Source organism: Molothrus ater, chromosome 6 (assembly GCF_012460135.2).
Source record: "Molothrus ater isolate BHLD 08-10-18 breed brown headed cowbird chromosome 6, BPBGC_Mater_1.1, whole genome shotgun sequence".
Classification (NCBI taxonomy): Eukaryota; Metazoa; Chordata; class Aves; order Passeriformes; family Icteridae; genus Molothrus; species Molothrus ater.
In genome coordinates, this window is record NC_050483.2 from 4,971,811 (window position 1) to 4,982,500 (window position 10,690).

Consider the following 10,690-nt stretch of genomic DNA (forward strand, 5'->3'; position numbering starts at 1 on the left):
TCCAAGGGAGCCCCGTCCCGCGGCCGAGCCCCGGGTGGGGCGGGGCAGGGCCGGGCAGGGCCGGGCCGGGCCGCGCCGAGCCGTGCCCGCCGACGGGGCGGGCGGTGTCCGGGCTGGCTCTCGTGTCGCCTAAAATGTCTCATTAGCTAACTACTGTCCGCCTGACGTCACCGGGGCGGCCCAGCCAATGGGGGAGGCGCTGGCGTGGATATTAAGGGAAAGTTAGTGCAAAGGCAGCACCCCTCTTTTGCTGTCATTGACATTTAAACTGTGTGGCAGGTTCTCGCGTGGAAATTGGCCACCGGAGCCGCCAGGTACCTCCTCCCTCCCGGCCGCGGGACCGACCGGAGCCTCCGCTCCCGCTGACAGGTAACGAGTCCGCACGGCCCCGGCCGCTCGTCCCGGCCACGACGGGAGGGGTCGGGGTGCCCGGCACCCCCACCCCGCGGGGGGAAGGCGAGGGGAGCGCGCCGGAGCCCCGCACAACAGGTGGGGGGTGGGAGGGAGCGGCTCCGGCCGCTGCCCGCCCGTCGGAGGGGGCGCCCCGGGGCCGAGGGGGCGGCCGGAGCCGCTTCCCAAAGTTCCCCCTCCCCTTGCCCCCGCCCCGCTCCCTCGCCGTGACCCGTCTGGGGTGGCGGGGGCAGCCGCGGGTTACCGCGCCCCTCGGACGAGCCCGCTCGGCCGCATGGACGGGACGGGAGCGGCGCACGGAGGGCCCGGCCCGCACGGCCCCGCCGAGGGGATGAGGGAGGGAGCCCCGGGTGGGTTCCTGAGCCTCGGAGCTGCCGTCGGGGGCCGCGTCCCAGCCGCTGTCCGCCGGCGGCTCGCCGGTCACCGGGGATGCTCGGTTACCCCGCTCCGGCCGCCCAGAGGCGATCGCCCCTCGGCGCCCAAACTCAGGCTTGCCTTCCAGCCCTGGGTGCTTCTGCTAAATCAGAGCGTCGGTGGGAAAGAGAGGTACCCTAGGAAGGCCGTTTTTCCTGCGAAATAACGCTAAACAAAATAACCTCTTACCTGTCTTTGAGCATCTCCAAATACTCCTTATGGCGCGTTAGCGGGAACGCTCCCTGCGATGCTTCACTATAATATACCGGTAAATGGACATTCTCCTTCAGTAATAAATCAAACACCATCTATCTCAGATCCTCCTCCCTAATTAGAGATGTTTATTGGAGATGGTGTTTATCCAGCTGTCATGCCGAGAAAAAGCTGTGACATAATTACCTCTGACCAGATAGTCTTTTATATGCATATCTCGCTGACATATAAAGGAATCGGATTGCATTAAAAAAAATGACAAGATCAAATGTTGATTTTAGCCGATATAATAGTATTTCTGGTCATTAAATTAATTGAAATCCAACTTTCAGGCTCTCCAAATTACCAATCTCGCTGTTTAAACTTTTAATTTTTTTTTTTAACGATTAAATGAGAGTTCTACTAAAAGGATGGGCAGAGGGAAATATGCCCTGCAAACTTGCCGCCATAAATCAAATACGCCAGCTAAAAGAAAAAGAACCCTCGAACCCCCTCAGCCTAAAAACACAATTGACGTGAATACGAGGAGTTTCTCCATCGGTTCCTCGTGGTTTGCCCAGTGGAGGTTTTGCTGCTATTTCGGGAGGCCAGGAGGGTCCAGGATGGCAGAGAGGCGAGAGCAGGACACCTCCTCAAGGCGTTCTTTTTAACCCCCGCACCCCGGCGCGCTGCTGCTCCCTTCGCTTTCGTGGCTTTGGCAGCGCCTGCGGAGCCATCTGCGTGGGGCTGCGAGCGAGCCCTGATAAGCCCCGAATTACTGTGTAATTGAAAATATATTTTTTTTGGGAAAGGCCGGTTTTACAAATATCAGGGGTGTAGGCTTTTGATCCTTTCTGCTGCCTGTGTTCTCCGGTTGCTAATAAAACTCGCATTGAGCTCCTTAGTGGCTTGATTAACAGGCAGATTAACTGTTACTGGGGTTTTGAACAGCTTGTCCCAATCAATAGCGTTTAAAAAGCCCGTCAGGATGCGCTAAGCTTTCACCCCCCCGTTCTTTTCTGAAGGCTTTTCGAGCGGGTCTGGTTGCATGACACTTTTCCCATATTTATAATCAAAGGCTTTCTCGTACGGAGGGATGCGTGTCCGTCTTCCAGTTTCAGAGCGACTTCGGCTAGGTCCAAAAAGGCTTTTATTTTATTTATTTTTTTTTTAATCCTGCCATGCGGAGCTGTGCCTCGTGCAAAAGGCCAACATAAAAGAGGTTAAATCGATTCCAAACTTTTTTGCGGATTGTTTATAAACTAGAAAAGCTCCACTTAACTCAGTGTCCTGCGCATTATAGGTTTCAAACACTGTCTCTACATATACAAATAGGCATTAAGTGTCCTGGAGGCAAAAGCATTGTAGTCTAAGACGTCAGGATTTGTGTATCTCTTCAGTTTTAGACCGAACTGGACAAGAGGACTTTAAGCATTTTTCTGGGTATTAAAAAAGGTAGTTTGCAGCCCAGATATTAATACAACGAGACGATACCGGAGTTTCTAACTCAGCACTTTCTGCTTTCGACACCTAACAAAATACGAAAGGGAAGCAGACGCTGCTGTTTGATATAAATCAATAGCCAGGCACGAGATTATATTTAAAAAGTGAAAATTAATTTAATTAGGAAAAACAAACAAAAAGGCGCGTCTTGCCACGTATAATAATTTCTTACCTTTGGGTTTTAAACCATTTTTATATTACGCCCATTTTTTTTTTCTTTTTGTTTGGATTAGTTAAGGAAAAAAAAATAAGTAGAGGGAGGGAAAAAAAAAAAAAAAAACAACAAACCAAATCGGATGCAGAAAAATGCTAGTTACATTAATCCCGTGCGGATTTTAAAGCAGAAATCTTCAAAGAGTGCCTAAGTCCACGCCGAGAGCCAGGGCCGGGGCCGCGGGGTCCCACGGCGCAGCCCTCGCCCCGGAAAGGGGAAAAGGGAAAAGGGGAAGGGAGAAAAGGGGAAAAGGGGAAAAGGGGAAAGGGGGGGCGGTCTGCGCCTGCAGGAGGGCAGGGCTTTGGGGCGAGGGGAGCGCCGAGCACCTCACAGCGCTGCTGCTCCTCTCCCCCAGTTACGAAGGCCAGCGGAGTCAGTTTAGAAGTGGAAAATTCACTTTCAAAAAGAAAAAAAAAAAAAGGAAAAAGAAAGAAAAAGAAAAGGGGAGGGGGGGGGGAAGAAAATGAAGGAAAGGAAAAAAAAAAAAGGAAAAGGAAAAGCAGGCCGGCCGGGCAGGGAGGGAGAGCGGCGAGTGGCAATCTGCTAGATGGAAAAAGGGAAAAGAAAAAGCACAGCGTTTCCTTGGGAGGTATCCAGGCACGGCAGTCCCGGCAGGACCGGGGGCCGGAGCCGGAGCGGGGCGGGAGCGGGGCCGGTCCCGCACGGCCCCTCCGCGGCGGGCGGAGGTAAAATGGCGGCGCGGAGCCGCCGGGCCTGTGGGGCTCCGCGCCGGGACGGCCCCGGCCCGGCGGGACGCGACGGGGCGGCCCCGCTGCCGGCTCGGCTGGGCTCGGCTCGGCTCGGCTCGGCCCGGCTCGGCTCGGCTCGGCTCGGCCCGGCCCGGCCCGGGCGCTGCTCTTTCTTTGCTGCTGCTCCCAACTTTGGCTCGGGGCTCCCCCCCCGCACCCCGCCGTGACGTCACCGCCTCACCCCTGCCCTCCCCTCCCCGCACAGGGAGGGATTTTTTTCTTTTTTTTTCTTTTTTCTTTCTTTTTTTTTTTTTTTTTTTTCGGATGGGTGGGGGCGTTAAAAGTTTTTTTGGGGAGGAGGGAACACAAAGCTCGCGGCGCCCGAGGGGGAAATAGCAACAAGATTACGGCTGCTTTATTCTGGCGAGGAGGCGTAAGAAGGTGCTAATCCAAGGGATGGCTAATTGAGAGCTTGTAAAAATGATATTTGCCTGCAATTTCGGACAAAGTGGTTTTTCTCTTTTCCCTCTTTAACACCTTGTGGACAAGAGTAAAAAACAAAATCTCTTATATGCTAGAGAGGGAGTGCAACAGGGAAAAAAAAATCCTACAACAACAACAGAAAGAGGAGGATAAAAAAAAAATCAAAAGCCACGGACACGACTGACTTCACTCCAGAAAAAGGACTAGATCCCAGCTTTTAACATCCCTTTGGATCCTCCGAGAGTGGTGCGAGCTTACAAACCGCAGCCTCTTTCTCTCGCCCGCAGGATGCGTGCGGCGGGACGCCCGGCCTCGGCCAGCGGCAACTAGGAGGGGACCGGGACGGCTCGCCGGGACTCACCCACCCATCCTGGAGGGCAGGCACACGGGCCACAGGTTCGTACTTCCCTCTGGACTTTGCTCCTCTTCTCTTTTGCCTCTCTGAATTTTTCCCTCGGCGCCCCTGGAAGGATGTCCGCCCGCGGGCAGGTTAACTTGGTGGCGGATGTTACTTTGGAAAGTTTTGGGGAAGGGGAGAGGAGCTGGGGGCTGCCGGCTGAGGGAGATGCTTGGTGTTGGCAGAGCCCCCCTCGGGCTGCCCTTACCTTCAGGGGGGGAATCCCGTCACACCCAAACGCTCCCGTGCGTCCATCGCGATATTCGGCTCCATTGCTATCAAAACGCGCGGCTCGGGGCCAAACTCGAAAGGAAACAAACCCCGCAGGCTGCCCTAGGCCCGAGCAGGGCGGCAGACCCCCTCGCTGCTGCAGGTGGGGCCGGCTGCATCCCGGGCCGGGAGGGAGGCCGCTCTCCCTTCCCCGCATCCTCCGAGGAAAAGCTTGGCTTGGGGCGCTCCTGGGATGGAGAAAGGGCCGGGGGACGGTGCCCACCGCAGCCCGGCCTCCAGGGATGCAGAAAGGGCCGGGGGACGGTGCCACCGCAGCCCGGCCTCCAGGGATGCAGAAAGGGCCGGGGGACGGTGCCCACGGCAGCCCGGCCTCCAGGGATGCAGAAAGGGCCGGGGGACGGTGCCCACGGCAGCCCGGCCTCCAGGGATGCAGAAAGGGCCGGGGGACGGTGCCCACCGCAGCCCGGCCTCCAGGGATGCAGAAAGGGCCGGGGGACGGTGCCCACCGCAGCCCGGCCTCCAGGGATGCAGAAAGGGCCGGGGGACGGTGCCCACGGCAGCCCGGGCCTCCCCAGCGCCGTGCGGGGCGCTCAGCGCTGTGGGCACCCCGGCCTCGGGGGCAGCGTAGGGAAGGGAGCGGAGCAGGGACGGGCAGCAGTCTCTTAAGAGCCCATTTTGTGCTATTAGGGAGCGGTGGCAGCTTCTCGGCGGGACAGGGGATGACAGTGCATGACGGCCGAGCAGCCCATTATCCCGCTCCCATTGAGGCGCCCTTTCACTCACATGCAAACTCCTTGGCAGAGTCGTTTGTCTCCTCATTGTACTTTATTTAAGAATGCAATGGTTGTCAGGGCTCTTATTCAATTTCAAGATACTTTATTGATGAGCTTTGACTTTTAGCACTTTTCACATGTCAAGAGAAGTCAAGTGTATGCGGCTACGACTTCATTTTATGCTTTGCGCGTTCATACTCTCCACTTTCCGCGGTGGCTCTTGGAATTTCTTTTTCCTGTCTCTTCTCCTTCTTCCCTTTCTTTTCCCCGAGCCTTTTTTTTTTCTTTTCTTTTTTTATTGTTTTTCCCGATGCAGACCCCCTCTTCCCCCTCCCCCCGGCCCACTCGCCATAACCGATTGGGACACCCTGAGCTCGGACTGGTGCTCCCAGTGTAACCTTAAATGCATGCGCTGAGGGGTTGCTTTAGAGTTTACTGAGGTGTGTCTTAATAGTCCGGCATTCAACAAATGTACTTGTGGTGTGTGGTCAGAGCAGCAAAGTCATTTACTTACTTTCCCCCTCGAGTTTCTGGCAGCCAGTGAAGGGGGTCCCTTGCAAAAGGAGAGGGAAGGAGGGGGGAGCCTCTTCGGACGGGCACAAAGCGGCAGCACTGCCCAGCGCCCGGCTCTGCCCTTCTCCAACTCCGCCGTGGGTTCTTTCTTAAAAAAAAAAAAAAAAAAAAAAAAAAAAAAAAAATCAGCCCGGCAACCCTTAGTCAACAAATGGCACGTGGGAGAAGTTGGTGAGTGTTTGGTAAAGGACTCTTCAGGGCCTTTCACAAGAGCCCTCAATACACAAAGTAAATGGTGTATTTGCTCTGCTCTTTCCCGGCCGGGCTGAGCCTCCCTCTCCCAGCGCCGCGAGCGGGGAAGGAGCGCTGCGGCCTCGGGCAGACCCGCGCTCCTCCGCCCGTCCCCCAGATATTTATACCTTTACAATTTCAATGGTAAAGGTATAAACAGCCCTTATCTCCCATTGTCGGACTGGAGCGAACTGTTTAAATGCAAATTGATCTCTCTCCCCCCCCCCATCCCTTCCCCACCGCCTCCTCCGCCATCAGCACCGCGGCCCCCTCCCCCAGCCCGACCTGAGGACGCGGCTGGGAGCGGAACAGAGCGGGAACGGAGCGGAGCGGGGCCGCTGGAGCGGAGCGGGGCTGGCGGAGCGGAGTGGAACGGGGCCGAGCGGGGCCGGTGGAGCGGAGCGGGGCCGGTGGAGCGGAGCGGGGCTGGCGGAGCGGAGTGGAACGGAGCGGGGCCGAGCGGGGCCGGCGGAGCGGAGCGGAGCGGGGCCGGGCGGGACCGGGGAGCGGAGCGGGAGCGGCGCGGGCTGCGGGCGGCGGCGGCGGCGCCGGGCCCTGCGCATTCATATTCAAACGCCTGGGCCAATTGGGCCGGGGCGGGCGGCGGCGGCCAATGGGCGGCGGGGAGGCGCTGGCGGCGCTTTGCATACGGCGATATTCGGGTGGGAGCGGGCGGGCGGCGTTTGCACGGTGCCGAGTGATTAGTGGGTTTGAACCGCCGGCCCCGGCTCCGCCGCATTTCCCGCTCGGGTCCCGGCGCAGGGAGGAAGTGTTTTGCTGGAAGATGATGACAGAGGTCAGGCTTCACTAATGGGCCAGTGAAGAGCAGTGGAGGCGAGGCAGAGACCAAGGCACACGCACATTAATACACTTGAACCATCACCAATCAGCATAGGTGTGCTCTGCCTCTCTCTCCCCACTTCACTCACACACTCTTTTATCTCTCGCTCTCCAGTCACTGACAGCCCATTTTATTGTCAATCTCTGTCTCCTTCCCAGGAATTCAAGATCACACAACCAGCAGCTTCAGTGGAGAAAAACTATTTTGCTGGCAACTCTTTTTAAAGCACCATCATTTCAAATCAGTGCGCTCTTAAACTATTGACAGGAGCTTTGACAACAAGACAGGATGCCTCATAAAGGTGAGTCTGTTCATTTATTCTCCCAACTTCTCCCTCCTCGCATTTTAATATTTAGGCAGGGCTCTCTCTCTCACCCCTCCTCTCTCTCTCTCTCTCTCTCGCTCTCTCTCTCTCATATTCCCATTTGCATTCCGGAGAGCTTCCCAGGGAACTTTCCAGCCCAGGAGCTCACAAACTTTCTGCCTTTCACATAAGCCCGTGTCCTCTGGAAAAGCTAAAGCATCTGACTCGGGAAACCAATGCCAACAGCAGCAGCAGTAATTCATTCCCACGCAGCGTTTGCTGCTCAGGGAAACCAGCAGTGCCGGTGTCTGCGGTGCCGGTGCTGCCGGTGCCCGGCTCGCCGGGAGCCGGGCTGGGCTCCGGCCCCACGCCACGCAGCGTGGGAGGGAGAGAGAGAGGGAGAGGAGGGAGGGAAGCGGCGCCTCGCTGCCCCCGGGGCGGCCCCGTCCCCGACTTCTGCTTTGTGTTCTGCGCTCTGGGTGAGGGACGGCTCGCTCCTGACGGTAGAGAAAAACAGAGAGGGAGAGCGGCCGGGAGAGTTGCGTGGGGAGGAAGAAAAAAAAAAAAATTAAAAAAAGGACCCATATCCTAGGCCAAGTCAGCTCCCAGGCGCGGTACAGGCGGGGAGCTGAGCGGAGCTGAAGGGCTGTCAGCTTTAATCAGCCACCCGGGGATCTTCCCAACTTGTCCCCAGTGCCGGCAACTTTCCCAGCCCCGGCGCGGGAGCAGCGCCGGGGGCGCGGAGCGGCCCGCACCGAGCACGGCGGGGCCGCCGGGCGCCCGGTCCCTGCTCCCGCTTTGGGGGATTTCTTCCTGCTCCCTTTTTAAATCCAAACGCTTTAATTTATTATTATTTTTTAAATTAAAAGAAAAACCTTAACATCTTTTATTTCTACAAAACCCCCTTTGATCCAATCCCTCGCTACAGCAAAGCTTTTTATTATTTTTTTTTAATTTTTAAGAAGTTATAAACTCCTCGCCATGCAAGAAAAAAAATAATTGCTCCAGCAAAGCGCAACAATAAACTTGATTCCATTTTCCCTCGCAAGTGCAATTGCAAAAAAAAAAAAAAAAAAAAAAAAAAATCTGAGTTTGAATTTAACCTTGTAAGGCTTTGCACGGAGGGGTTACATGGGCACGCAGAGCTGGAATAATTTCTGAAAAGTTTAATAACAAACTTTCTCGAATGATTCAATGTACCTGGCAGAGGTTGTTTTGGAAAACGACAACAACGTACTAGAGAAGAAAAGTGAGTGCATCTTCCCCATCTTAGGGGCGTAAAATAATAAAAGTGGCCCTTGACAATAAATATTTATAGCTGCTGACCTTCACCAGCAACTCACTGCAAACCGCTTCGTTTTTATCTTTTTCGCGTTTGCCCCGGGAAGGCGAAACTTTGCCCTTAACGCCTAAACACGGTTTCACCGGGAGAGGGGGGAAAAAATTGCTCTCTGCCATGAGATTATGTGAAGATTTCGAGATTAAACCCCGAGTTGCGGATTAGGCCCGGCCTATTAGGACACGGCAAATTGCATCCCGGCTCTCGGAGGGCTCCGGGGCTCCATGGGGCACGGCAGGAGGAGCCGATTCCTCGCTGGCCGTGCCAGGCCTGCCCGGGGCCGCTGGCTGGAGGCGGTGGCGAGCTGCTGAGCACACACGCAGCTCCTCGCCCCTCTTACCTTGCTGCAGACCTCGCTTACCCTCGCCCTCTATTGTGAACCGCTTTCGGCTGTGTTTGGGTTTGTTTTGTTTCGCGGCTTTTTATTTTTTTTCCCCCGCTCTCTTTCTCCCCACCAGCTCCCCCCGGTTCTTTTCTTTTAAACCCTCTCGGTGTCATTGGCGAGGTGCGTGCGGGCAGGGCTGAGCGCTGGAAGTTTTGCCGGTGCCTTTTGGGATGGCTCCTCTCGCCCCGTAGGCCCCGCGTTTATGATTTGTGCGTGAAATACGGGAGGAAATTGCGCGTGGAGCGGTGGGTTTGCCGTTCGGTGTGTGCCCATGCAGACGTGTTCGGTGTGTTAAAGGGATGGCTCCACGTTCAGCTCGGCTGAAGGAGATATCACCGCGTCTCCTTTGGAGTACGGCGTAGCTTGCTCTGCTGCTAATCAGGTAGCTCTCCAAAGAGCAGTAAATATTTACCAGCTAAAGTCTTCACGCTGCGAGAAAGTACTTGTTTGATGTTTATTTTTATGGATTTGAGATTACTAAAAGCTACTTAATAAATTATACCGTGGCTAGTCCTGAATGGGGAAACGTGCCTCTTTGATTTCTCCATCATATGCAGGAAGAGTAAAATTAATATTCATTATAGGCGCAAAAGAAAGAGAATGAGTATTTTTAGGCGAAAAAAAAGGGAGAGAAAATGAAGGCTGCGACTATTTCATTATTTTACCTCCTTTTTTTTTAGCAACCCCCTTGAATGGGCTCTTTATTGTAATTGTCCCTCCCCAATTGAGCACCCCACTGAGCTGTTGTATCTTTTTACAACCCCTAACAACTCGCACCAGTAACACAATTACCGCCAGATATTTATAACGAGAAATTACTTTTCCATTTTCACCCGCGACGATTTCAAATAAATACACGGGGACGCATAAATAAATAAATAAGTGGGCCGGGGGTTGGCGGGGGGGGGTGTGGGAGAGGGAAGGAGGGAGGGAAGGAAGGAAGGAAGGTGGCGAGAGGAGGAGAGAGGGAGTCGTGGAAGGAAGGAAGGAGGGAGGGAGGGAGGGAGGGAGCGGGGGGGTGGGGGGGAAGGCGCTGGGGACTGTCCAGGCGCTGGGTCAAGGCAGGCACTAATGAAGGGAGAAGGGGCTTGTTTCTCTGCTCTTTGTAAGTTGGAGGGTTGTTGGTCCGTTGAGTTGGGAAGCTGCGCGGCCGGTTAAGGAGCCTGGGTTTCTGCACTCGGGGTTTGGGTAGAGGAGCAGAATGGAGGCCATTGTTCGCTTTCTGTAGGCTTTGTTTAACAGTTCTCACCCCCTCCTGTTCTTACTTTTTAAGGCAGTGAGGCGAGGTAGACAGCGTGTGTCACAGTACAGTGAAAAAGGGGAAGATCTAAAGACCAAAAAAGAAGTTAATCACAAGACGGGGAGTTTGGGGGAGAAAAAGTTGCGAGCGCCGCGCGGAAAGGGGGAGAGAAAAAAAAAAAAAACAAACCACAAAACAAAACCAAACCAAACCAAAACAAAAAAAAAAAAAACCACCACCACCAAAAAACTCCAAAAAACCAAAAGAAAACAACCAAACTCGAGGAAATACCCGGAGGTAAAAATGGAGCCCCGCTCCCAGCACTCAGGGAGGTTCCCCCCGCCGTGCCCCCCCCTCCGCCGGTGCCCGCGCAGAGCCCGCGCAGCGCCCGCGCAGCGCCGCCCGCCCCGGGCCGCGTCCCGCCGCCCCGCGCACCTTCCCGGCGCCGCTGCACCCTTCTTAATGTACTT

The 10,690-nt window shown here is 55.3% G+C and overlaps 1 protein-coding gene and 1 long non-coding RNA gene across 9 annotated transcripts in view; one reads left to right on the plus strand and one right to left on the minus strand.

The window, feature by feature from the left end:
* Positions 1-293: 293 nt before the first annotated feature.
* The window catches only part of PAX6 (paired box 6), a 26,245-nt gene continuing 15,848 nt past the window's right edge, over positions 294-10,690 (plus strand). For 4 of the 8 annotated variants that reach the window (XM_036384531.2, XM_054515265.1, XM_036384535.1 and 1 more), the window contains exons 1-2: positions 3,837-4,302; positions 7,111-7,253. The gene's annotated coding sequence lies outside the window, so the exon portion shown is untranslated. The other 4 variants (XM_036384532.1, XM_054515266.1, XM_036384533.1 and 1 more) reach the window with 4 other exon arrangements.
* Positions 5,389-6,558, minus strand: LOC118687520 (uncharacterized). The gene is made up of 2 exons (XR_004980339.2): positions 6,397-6,558; positions 5,389-5,968 (listed from the first exon to the last, which is right to left on the minus strand). It is a non-coding gene; the product is annotated as an uncharacterized LOC118687520 (long non-coding RNA).